This window comes from Conger conger, chromosome 12, assembly GCF_963514075.1.
Source record: "Conger conger chromosome 12, fConCon1.1, whole genome shotgun sequence".
Lineage (NCBI taxonomy): Eukaryota > Metazoa > Chordata > Actinopteri > Anguilliformes > Congridae > Conger > Conger conger.
Genome location: NC_083771.1, coordinates 45,690,171 through 45,702,797, shown reverse-complemented (window position 1 = coordinate 45,702,797; position 12,627 = coordinate 45,690,171). Strand labels below are relative to the sequence as shown.

General features: G+C 43.1%; 1 protein-coding gene and 1 long non-coding RNA gene across 2 annotated transcripts in view; both read right to left on the bottom strand.

Moving 5' to 3' along the window:
* The window catches only part of LOC133141653 (uncharacterized), a 151,063-nt gene that overhangs the window by 50,889 nt on the left and 87,547 nt on the right, over nucleotides 1-12,627 (bottom strand). The window lies entirely within an intron of this gene.
* On the bottom strand, nucleotides 8,373-10,935 carry LOC133141659 (uncharacterized). Its single transcript, XR_009710112.1, has 3 exons — nucleotides 10,850-10,935; nucleotides 10,427-10,519; nucleotides 8,373-8,516 (listed from the first exon to the last, which is right to left on the bottom strand). It is a non-coding gene; the product is annotated as an uncharacterized LOC133141659 (long non-coding RNA).

Sequence of the window (12,627 nt, the reverse complement as noted above, 5' to 3'; positions counted from 1 at the left end):
TACCTCCAGGACCAGCCTCCGTGCAGCGGAGAGGAAATGGGTAAAATCCAGAGACCCTTCAGACCTCACAATTTACCAGTCTCTCCTGGCGGCATTCTCTTCTGCTGTCACTGCCGCCAAAGCAAAATACTATCAGACACAAATTCAGAACTCCGCTTCTAACCCCCGGAAACTGTTCTCCATTTTCTCCTCTCTCCTCAACGCACCGCCTCCTCCACCTCAGTCCTCCTTCGCTGCTGATGACTTTGCTGACTTTTTCGATGAGAAGGTCACAGTCATCCGCAGATCCTTTACAACCACCGCCCCCCTCTCTGTGCCCATCCCCCCCTCTAGGCCCATCCCTTCCTTTTCCACTTTCTCCCCCCTTACAGACTCTGATGTTTCTTAACTCCTGCTCTCCCACCGCCCTACAACCTGTGCTCTTGACCCTATCCCCTCTTCTCTTCTCCAGACCATCACACCAGACATTCTCCCATTTGTCACCTCCCTTGTCAACTCCTCCCTGTCTTCCGGCTGTTTTCCAGCATCCTTCAAGAGGGCCCACATCACTCCGTTGCTAAAAAAGCCTACCCTGGATCCCTCCATCATCCAGAACTACCGCCCGGTATCTCTTCTTCCTTTTCTTTCTAAAACCATAGAACAAGCTGCTTCTACTCAACTTTCTTCTTTCTTTTCTAACAACAACCTGCTAGACCCCCATCAGTCTGGCTTCAGATCGGGCCACTCGACAGAGATCGCGCTCCTCTCTGTCAGTGAGTCGCTCCATGCCGCACAAGCAGCCTCCCTCTCCTCTGTCCTCATTCTTCTAGATCTCTCTGCTGCCTTCGACACTGTGGATCACTCCATCCTCCTGTCCGCCCTGTCAGCAACGGGTATCTGTGGCACAGCCCTGGACTGGATTGAGTCCTACCTCTCTGGTCGCTCCTTCCAGGTTGCCTGGGCTGGTACGGTATCAACACCTCGGCCCCTTGCCACAGGAGTTCCCCAGGGCTCAGTCCTAGGCCCACTTCTTTTTTCTCTTTACACTTGTTCCCTTGGCCCTGTGATCACTGCACATGGGCTATCCTACCACTGCTATGCGGATGATACCCAACTCTTCATCTCGTTCCCACCATCTGATACACAGGTTTCTGCCCGTATCTCTGCTTGCCTGAGTGACATCCAGAGCTGGATGGACAACCACTATCTAAAGCTCAACCCAGGCAAGACTGAAATGATATTCATCCCTGCTAATACCTCTCCCCACGCATTTTAGCGGAACTACGTACCTTTGTCTCTTTTTAGGAACTCCAGCAGGGTGCGGATGGCTGCAACTGCAGAGGCTACATCCGGATCCTGCCTCATCTGCGCCCGAAAGTACTCTACCAACTCTGAGAGAAGATTTAGCGGAATTTATCCCTAATCCCACAGTTGGACATAGCAGTGTAAATGGGAATTACATTAATTACATTTAATGGCATTTGGCAGACGCTCTTATCCAGAGCGACGTACAGTTGATTCTAGACTAAGCAGGAGACAATCCTCCCCTGGAGCGATGCAGGGTTAAGGGCCTTGCTCAAGGGCCCAATGGCTGTGCGGATCTTATTGTGGCTACACCGGGGATCGACCCAGCGAACTTGCAGGTCACAGTCTTGTACCTTAACCACTACGCTACAGGCCGCCCTACTGACATAGAATGAGTCTATGTAAACTTTTGGACACCCCTGGTTAAATTCAAAACATGCTATTTATAGCAAACAAACTTGAATATGACCATTTCTGTAAATATAAAACTACTTTTTATACGAAATTTGAAACTACTTTACTGAATTTACCAGACTGAAAAAGGGAGAGAAATTAAGAAGCCCACTCAGCAAACACAACAGTACGGTTTCCGTTCATAGTTATAGATAGCTAACGTTAATGTAATAGCTTGTTTCATGAAGAAAGCTAACGGGTTGAAATTGAATAAGTACGGTGTTTGTATCATATTTTCACAAGGCAAGATAACATACCGTCTTCGTTCATTCTATGATGATGCAGAAAGATGTCGTTCTTGCCAATTATGCCCAGCAAGGCACCAGGCAGGCACCAATGCTAATTTATCATCTGAGACTAGCTAGCTAGTGTAGAATATTTCCCCTTGTTATTCCTAGTTATTCTATGCAGTTATTTATGAATCAGTATGATTATCTTATGTTATTCTGTGTATCAGTATCTGTACTAATTTGCACTAACACAAAACTGAAGAAGTACACTGAAGTATATTTGCACTGTATTGTATTCTTTTTTATTTTATATATTCCCAGCATTGAAGTACACTCCACTGAATTATATTATTTCTGTTTCTCCTTAAAACACTGGAAAGAATGTTTTCTTGAAGTAAAATGTTAAGGGGGGGTTGGTTAAAAGTTTCTGAGATATGGATGAGAAGGTGTAAGACAATTGTGCTGTGTGTAAAAGGCAATCAGAAGCAAGAAAACAACTATGGCGTGACTGGAGAAGATGTAGCCGTACCCAGACAGAGGGAGAGACCAAGGCCACGAAAATGAGATTTAAGAAACTGTTTTGCAAAGTGTGTGGGCTCAGAGTGCTCAGATGAGTTAGCTTGTTCTGCTCACGCTGTGTGAGTGTGTGTGCTTTCTGCGGTTGTTGTCTAAAGCAGTTTTTCTACGCAATCCTCGGCATCCCAACAATTCTATTTGCAACCCAGAATTTTACCAAGCTGTCCATTTTTCTTAATTACGCTTTTCATGTTTTGAGGGATGATTTCTACTCTTATGTTACATTAGATAATAAGTATGCCATGAAGAATAAGATTTTGTATTCACGTTGCACGATATTGCATTACATAAAGAGGGCAAAAAAACTGATCCAATTAAAGACCGTGGCGAATCAACTTTCTTTTTTTGCCTTGCCTGTGATTGATTCATTAGTTTTCATTCTTCTTTCTTTGTTTATTTATTTGATCTGAATTATTTGTTTTAAAGTGTGACCTAGTCTTTAGACGGTTCAGTGGTCTATTGTCTTTTGAACAACTTCTGTACTAATCTCAGAGCTGAACATAATGTCATGTACCCAGTATCAACCTTCACCATCTAAAACCCCTAAAAATACATTCAAACAACATGCATTTATATAAAAAAAAATACAGATATATATTTTATGAAAATCAATATCTTTTATTTTTTTGAAAATCACACAATACAAATGCAAAACAAGTAACATTAATTTATTAACATAACCCTGTCATAATGCACCATTCATGTGCAGCGTTCCTCTAAGCTGACTTTATGAGCTCTGTAAAACAGAAAAAAGCAGTAGGCAAATGAGGTGAAAATGAATGAATCAGAAATTGCAACAGCAACAGATTGCTAACATCATGATTAACGTTTTGTTCATTAGCTAGGCTTTCCCAGGAATGTGAGTTAAACGATATTTACAGATGAATGATGTCATACTTCAGTGTGCCAATTAACAAAGAACAGTACTGCAAAGTGCATTGTGGGTACACATTACATTACATTACATTATTGGCATTTGGCAGACGCTCTTATCCAGAGCGACGTACAACAAAGTGCATACCCATAACCAGGGATAAGTTCGCTGAAAGACCCTAGAGGGAAGTACAATTTCAACTGCTACCTGTACAACAAAGATAAGGACAAGGGCCATTTTTTTTTTTTTTGAACAAACAAACAAACAGAGCAAAAGTGACCAAAAGTTAACTATCCAAACACTGCTTACCTAGCCAACGAAAAATACCGATACACAAAGCAAGTCACAGAGACAACAATTAAGGTTCCCAGGGAGGTAGGGAGGGATGGGGAGAGGTGCTGCTTGAAGAGGTGTGTCTTCAGCTTGCGCTTGAAGGTGGGGAGAGATTCTATAGTTCTGACCTCAACGGGGAGTTCGTTCCACCACCGAGGAGCCAGAACAGACAGTAGTCGTGAGCGTGAGGTGGAGGTTCTGAGAGGGGGAGGTGCCAAGCGGCCTGTGGAGGCTGAACGAAGAGGTCTGGCAGGGGTGTAGGGTCTGATGATTTTTTGCAGATAAGCTGGGGAAGACCCTTTAACTGCTTGGAAGGCTAGCACCAATGTTTTGAATTTGATGCGAGCCATGACAGGCAGCCAGTGGAGAGAAGTAAGCAGGGGGGTGACGTGTGAGTATTTGGGAAGGTTGAAGACCAGACGAGCTGCTGCATTCTGGATGAGTTGGAGGGGTCTGATGGCGGACGCTGGGAGGCCAGCCAAGAGGGAATTGCAGTCGTCCAGGCGGGACAGAACCATCGCTTGGACCAGGAGCTGGGTCGAGTAGGGGGTAATCTGGCCCTTAGACTGTGTTCTTGTGTCGAAAACAAAGGATCCTTACACGGCACTGAGACCATCTTCATACTCCCTGTAAAACCACAGAGATGAAAAAACTTTATAAAACAATAACACAGATGAAGAAAATATGTGATAAACAGGATGATATTATGTGAGCGTGGCATAAACTCATCCCAACTGTGGTGGGTTAGAGTTCAGTCTGATCAGTGCGCTGAACAGTTAAATATTCAGTGTTAATGAACAGGCTTATATGAGTCCACACAATAATATTCTCAGAGTTGATATAACACTCAATTCTTCTTGTTTTGCTGTGTGCATATAATAACAACATATTCAATAATTACTTAATTTGGGGTTAAACATTCCCTCGCAATAATTCTCAATGTGTATGTGTATAATAACACTGTCCCCTGTCTGTACCCCTCTCTACTGCCCCCTGTCTGTACCCCTCTCTACTGCCCCCTGTCTGTACCCCCCTCTACTGCCCCCTGTCTGTACTCCTCTCTGTTGCCCCCTGTCTGTACCCCTCTCTACTGCCCCCTGTCTGTACCCCTCTCTACTGCCCCCTGTCTGTACCCCTCTACTGCCCCCTGTCTGTACCCCTCTCTACTGCCCCCTGTCTGCACTCCTCTCTGTTGCCCCCTGTCTGTACCCCTCTCTACTGCCCCCTGTCTGTACCCCTCTCTACTGCCCCCTGTCTGTACCCCTCTACTGCCCCCTGTCTGTACCCCCCTCTACTGCCCCCTGTCTGTACTCCTCTCTGTTGCCCCCTGTCTGTACCCCTCTCTACTGCCCCCTGTCTGTACCCCTCTACTGCCCCCTGTCTGTACCCCCTCTACTGCCCCCTGTCTGTACCCCCCTCTACTGCCCCCTGTCTGTACCCCCCTCTACTGCCCCCTGTCTGTACTCCTCTCTGTTGCCCCCTGTCTGTACCCCTCTCTACTGCCCCCTGTCTGTACCCCTCTACTGCCCCCTGTCTGTACCCCCCTCTACTGCCCCCTGTCTGTACTCCTCTCTGTTGCCCCCTGTCTGTACCCGTCTTTGCTGCCCCCTTGAAAAGTATTTTGTGGACCGTTTAGAAAAAAGAAAACATTCATCAACGGTCCACAATATTACTAAAATCAAAAACGAATGAACCGCAGTCTACCCAATCAGATATCAGTAGTGCCATGTTCTTGTTAATCCCATTGGCCAGCTATCCAACGGAACCCACCTACAGTACTGTATGTAATATATCATAACAGACATCTTCATTTAGCGCGGTTGTCGGAAGTTACGTGTGTTCATTGAGTCCAATGTGGTACATTTGTTTGAGCTCTTCAAATGGAAAAAGAGAAATGTATGATGAGAACACAAAAATGTTCTTGCATGAGGCCCATTGTCTTGGTTGAAAACTCCAGTTGTGACCCAGATTGAGCTTCTTGTTTTTTTCACCCGTGATCATGTTAAACTCTGTCCTGTTCTAAAAATACTAGATGAGCTTGAAGCTAAAATGACCTACACTGCTGTGTGGAACAATAACAACTGGTCTTTGTACCATATTTCCCAGTATGCTTTGCAAATTCAACTTCTTCGATGTGTTTCTACACTAGAAACGGCAATTAGGCATCTTGAGGACTGCAGCAAGGCCCCCTGGTGGACAGACTGACTCAGATAAATACCTCCTGTCTGTGTGCTGTACTCTGCTCAGGTGGAGAGAGGGTCCATCTCTCCTGGATCTGCTTGTGGTGTCTACAAAAAGAAACAATATATTGAAATTACACACGGTTAACATCATTTAAACAGGAGAACTTAAAGGAACATTAGGTACAATTTTTGCATTAAAAACATTGCGTTACAAGTTCATTTAAAATCCCTTCCTATCATTGAAAAAAGCTCACTGGCAGGTTGACTCTGCCTGTGTTTATAGTCCTTAAATTCGGGTTTCAAAATATGCAGTTGACGGACCGACACTCTGCACCACATAGCTGTAGCTGTGCAATACCCCTCTCTACTGCTCCCTGTCTGTACCCCACTACTGCCCTCTGTCTGTATGCCTCTCTACTGCCCTCTCTCTGTACCCCTCTGCTGCCCCCTGTCTGTACCCCTCTCTACTGCCCCGTCTGTACCCCTCTCAACTGCCCCCTGTATGTACCCTCTCTACTGCCCTCTGTCTGTACCCCTCTCTACTGCCCCCTGTCTGTACACCTCTCTACTGCCCTCTGTCTGTACCCCTCTCTACTGCCCCCTGTCTGTACCCCTCTCTGTTGCCCCCTGTCTGTATCCCTCCTTGCTGCCCCCTGTCTGAACCTCTCTCTACTGCCCCCTGAGAATTACAACAGCAAACATAATGGTTCATACTATTCAAGATTTACACACACAGCAAAATTTGCTTAAAGGATTAATGTAGGCTAAAACACAAGAGCTGAACTTTTTATAGTGGAAGCTTATTAGCCTTATTAAAAAGCTGCCGCCTTGTTTTATAATCATTCTGAAAGGGATTGGAAATACAGTTTATGAGAGCAAGTTATTCTGTGGATTTAAAAGGCCAACAAGGTTTCTAAGAATTAAAAATGTGTTACATCCTTCATGAATGAACTACCCTGATCTTGGATGAATCTACTCTCCTTTCCTCATTGTAAATGTACATACTAACTGGCAGATAGATCATCTTGCTCCATTATGTTTAATGCCGCTTCAGTATGTGTCAGAGAATAACAGGACAAAACGTAAAGATGACGTGTATCAAATGCTTGACTGGACTTGAACCTGCAACAGCGCAAGCAGCAGCAGCATCGAGCATGCATCACAGCCCACAGCAGGGGGGCAGAACTCCGGTCCTCAAGGCCCGGTCTGCATACTGGTTTTTGTTCCAACCAATTGCCTTGTTTTTAATTTGCTGACAGCTCTATAAATGAGCCTGTACCCTGTACTTGAGCACAGTAAAATCATTAGGACACACTTGCAGTCTGCAGCTGTAGCCGGTATTCATACACATGTCATCAATTAAATAATTAAGACCAGAAGTTGGCACAAAATCCTGAAACGGATCGGCCCTTGTTGTGCACCCCTGGCCTACAGAGCCACCGGACTGTCCATCGTTTTGTGGAACTTTAATACATAGCCTACTCACAATTGTCTGATCCTAAATCAGCAAACAGAATTTGGTAGGATACAATACTCTTCACACACCCCTTTGTAATTTTCTTGTTCTTTCCTGACACTGCAAGAGTTTAGGAACGCTCTGTCGACACAAGTTAGTCTTGGGAGAAATTGTAACACTCAACATTGTTTGGGTTCTTATGATAGAAACTGCAGTGGTGCTGATTTGTGACCTGGTCACTACAGTTTTGGGGTGCAGTCCTGAGTAGGTTGGTAGTTTCTCTTCTGATCCATCATACGATGGTGGTTACACAGTGACTTTCGCTGTTGTTCGGGAAACGTACCCCTGGTCAGTCAGAAACTTCATTGCTCTTTGCTCAGAGCTACAAGCATGAATAGCTGATGGCGGTTACAGAACATTTGCATGAAGAGATTGTACATATTAAGAAAGAGAAACACTCCATCCCTCTCTAATCACAACACACCTGATCTTGCTGAGATGATGTTGCACATCGGAGTCGTTTTTTGCAGCTCTGGAAAAGCTGACTCAGCTGTTCTGTTATTCTAAGTAAAAGCCAAATGACAATATTACAACCAACAGTGAAAGGAATTTAGAGAACAAGACACAATTAATACTATTTTGGCTTTTACATTATTTAATTTAATTTTATACATCTAGGCTTAAAAATAAACAAAGAACAGTCCACAGAGACATTTACAATTTTGAAACATGACACTTTTGTACTATCATAGTATATTCTGAAATACTGGAATAACAAAAAAGGTTAAAAGAATATGCTTAAAAGAATTTATAACAGATAAACATGTCATCATCTTATGACAGCTAGTTTCTACTTACTTTTTATCCTGCACACCTGTATTCCAGAAAGTCAGAAACAGAGAAGGTCATAATTTAGCAAATTGTAACAACATTACACCAACACATGCATAATGTCCTTTTCAATTTGATGAGTATCTTGGATATTTGAAATGTACCAAATCTTAGTAATGTTTCCTTGGGATACTTACAGAAGGCATACACCTGTAAACCAAGCCAAAAGGCCAAAAATAAAGATTCAAGAGGCAAGACGATCACTCGAAGATCTTCCACAGTTCGCTCCCCCTTTCCTGTAAGTACATATTTACAAAAACCTGACGGAGAATTCCACAGTGCGGCCTTGTGATTTCCAGAGTACATTAAGTACAATACATTTCTCTGAGACTGTCACATTCAAAATGAGCATTTAATACCTGAACTAGTAGAACCCAAATCTAAAATCTAAAATCCCTCTGTAACCCAACATTATCCCACATTGAAGCTGCCTCTCTGCCATCAAAACCTGGATGAAACAGCTTCCTCAAACTAAACGACGACAAAATGGTCATGGTTCAGAATCCACACTAAACAAGTCGGCCCAAATACCATTCACCAGTGATGACATAGTTTTCTCCCCCTCACCCTGAGACTGTAACCTTATAATCATCCTGGTTCTGACCCTCTTCACCGCAACATTGTGCCAAGACCTCATTTTACCATCTGCTAAATATTTCCAAGCTTCCCTGACCCCTAGGCCCTTCTACTGAAACACTGATTAATTCATTTATTAATTAATTAACTCACTCATTCATTTATTAATTAACTCATTCATTCAATCCTCCTGTTGACTTTCCGACACAATCTCAGCCCATGCTGCCTCTGGACTCTTCTATCCCTACCATCCTCCCTGCTCCATCAGGTCCTCCACTGCAGGCCCCCCCCCCCCCCCCCACACACACACACTTCCACACAACCATGCCTATCTCTCTCTTTCTGATGTTTTTCATCCTTCACTGTATTCTGCTGCTGTATTGTCTTACTGTTGCGTATGTATTGCCTGCATTGTATTTTCTTGTTTTAAATGTTATATATACACACTCACCGAGCACTTAATTACACCTACTTATTCATGTGATTATCTAATCAGCCAATTGTGTGGCAGCAGTGCAATGCATACAATCATGTAGATACGGGTCAGGAGCTTCAGTTAATATTCACATCAACCATCAGAATGAAGAAAAAATTTGATCCAAGTGGCCTGGACTGTGGAATGATTATTGGTGCCAGACAGGGTGGTTTAAGTATCTCAGAAACTGCTGAGCTTCTGGGATTTTCACACACACTAGTCTCTAGAGTTTGCTAAGAATAGTGAGCAGCAGTTCTGCAGTCAGTAATGCCTTGTTAATGAGAGAGGTCAGAAAAGAATGGTCAAAACTGATCAAAGCTGACAGCAAGGTGACAGTAACAGAAATAAGCACACATTACAACAGTGGTATGCAGAAGAGCAGCTCTGAGCACACAACGCATCATAACTCTAAGTGGATAGGCTACAGCAGTAGAAATCTTAAAAAGAAGTATAATAAATAGCTAATAAAGTTCTATAAGAAATATACACTGAGCTCTTTATTCGATTTTTTTATTTGATTTATTGGTCTTCTGCTGCTGTAGCCTATCCACTTAAGAGCTTTGGTTATTTGTGTTACTGTCACCTTCCTGTCAGGTTCCACCAGACTGGCCCTTCTTCTCTTCTCTGACTTCCCTCATTAACAAGGCGTTTTTGCCCACAGAACAGCTGCTCACTGGATATTTTCGAGTTTCTGAGAAACTCAAACCACCCTGTCTGGCACCAACAATTATTCCACGGTCAATGCCACTTCAATCACATATCTTCCCCATTCTGACACTTGGTCTGTAAAACAGCTGAACCTCTTGACCATGCCTGCATGCTTTTATGCCTTTAGTTGTTGCCACATGATTGGCTAATTAAATATTTGCATTAACAAGATGGTGTAAAGGTCTACCTAATAAAGTTATCACTGAGTTTATATATATATGTATATATATATATATATATATATATATATATATATATATATATATATATATATATATATATATAGTAAAGTTTCTTTGGGTTGGGAAAAGTGGGAATGGTGCAAAATACAATATAAATGTAGGCAGTGCGATATTCTCATTGAGAAAAAGTTTTTATTGTCCTCACCTGCTTTCAGAAACACTTCTGTTGCTAGAGCAACTGAATTAAGAACACTTAGGACAGCAGAACCAAACACGTACACAAAGATATGAGCTACATCTGAAAAACAATGAGGGAAGTTTTTGTAAGTCAGTAAGTTTCCTGTCAGATTAAGGTAAATATACCTGAATTGCTTGATTTTCAGAGAAAGAAACCCATTATTTCTACTTGCATGAAAATAGTTAATTACAGACATTGATTATTAAATGTAGATGTAATTTTGTATTATTTGACTTTTTTTTCTCTTCTTTTTCTGGTCCTACAAATATATTCATTTTTGATGTTATATTTCTTAATGTAAGCAAAAAAATATTAATGAAAACCAGTTCATGGTCTTCTAAAGCACAGTAACTGATGATAAAATGCATGGATGTGATGATGATACTGTACCAGGTAGATTAGTCCTGTGATCAAAACGCAATACTGCAGTCAGGATGAAGAAGAATACCACGAAACACACCAGTGCAGGACGGTCTGCAGTAACACACATGTCACTTCATTAATGTTGCGCACAAAATATTTTATCTTTGACGAAAGCATTGGCAAGCGTTACCGTACAAGATATCAAAGCACTAATTTACTTACTTCTCCCAGGGCTGCACGTGTGGGTTGTTAATGTCAAATATTGTAATAACTGCAGTTTGTAATGATTAATAATGTAATAATGTAAGAAGTGTGCCAAGTCTTCAGCAATATATAAATCCTGTGTTAGTCACCCTCCCTCTGTCTGTTACCCTCTCTGCGTCCTCCCGGTCTGAATAATTTCATACAAATTGGATGGGCCCCATGGTCTGGTATCTGTTAAGGCTCTGTTCTAGTGCACGGACGGGCCCCATGGTCTGGTATCTGTTAAGGCTCTGTACTAGTGCGTGGATGGGCCCCATGGTCTAGTATCTGTTAAGGCTCTGTTCTAGTACATGGATGGCCCCATGGTCTGGTATCTGTTAAGGCTCTGTTCTAGTGCGTGGATGGGCCCCATGGTCTGGTATCTGTTAAGGCTCTGTTCTAGTGCATGGATGTGCCCCATGGTCTGGTACTGTTAAGGCTCTGTTCTAGTGCATGGATGGGCCCCATGGTCTGGTATCTGTTAAGGCTCTGTTCTAGTGCATGGATGGGCCCCATGGTCTGGTATCTGTTAAGGCTCTGTTCTAGTGCATGGATGGGCCCCATGGTCTGGTATCTGTTAAGGCTCTGTTCTAGGGCATGGATGGGTCCCATGGCCTGGTATCTGTTGAGGCTCTGTTCTAGTGCATGGATGGGCCCCATGGTCTGATATCTGTTAAGGCTCTGTTCTAGTGCATGGATGGGCCCCATGGTCTGGTATCTGTTAAGGCTCTGTTCTAGTGCATGGATGTGCCCCATGGTCTGGTATCTGTTAAGGCTCTGTTCTAGTGCATGGATGGGCCCCATGGTCTGGTATCTGTTAAGGCTCTGTTCTCGTACATGGATGGGCCCCATGGTCTGGTATCTGTTAAGGCTCTGTTCTAGTGCACGGATGGGCCCCATGGTCTGGTATCTGTTAAGGCCCTGTTCTAGTGCATGGATGGGCCCCATGGTCTGGTATCTGTTAAGGCTCTGTTCTAGTGCACGGATGGGCCCCATGGTCTGGTATCTGTTAAGGCTCTGTTCTAGTGCTTGGATGGGCCCCATGGTCTGGTATCTGATCTCTTGTGACTAAAGCGGCACATGAAGGGTCTTGCTCTGACTCATGTCTGTGCAGCTTGGCTTGTGGGTTGTGGTGTAAACAGAAGCTGTGGGTGATATTGTGTGCTTCAGAATGTTCATGTACATTTTCTTACATTGGCTCTGGAGGTGTAACATAATTAAAATGCTTAATAATAAATTAATTAGAAAATATCTTCCCAAGTACTTCTCCCAGTCCTGTACACATACCACCCTTCATGCAAAAAATGATGTAATTTTCAGCCATGCTAAGAACAACACATTATAGCTGAGCTTAAACAATCAAGAGGAGAAAATATAGATGTAACAAATTGAAGTAAGATTTTAGGTTTATCCAATGAATCATTTTCTCAGTGTGCTTTGGGAAAAGAAGCAGCTGATGACATCACATGCTCATGCTCATGTACACTTTCTACCATTGGCTCTGGCTCTGTCACATGATCATGTAATGTAATGTAATTGTCAATGAAAATGTGTTAATATGA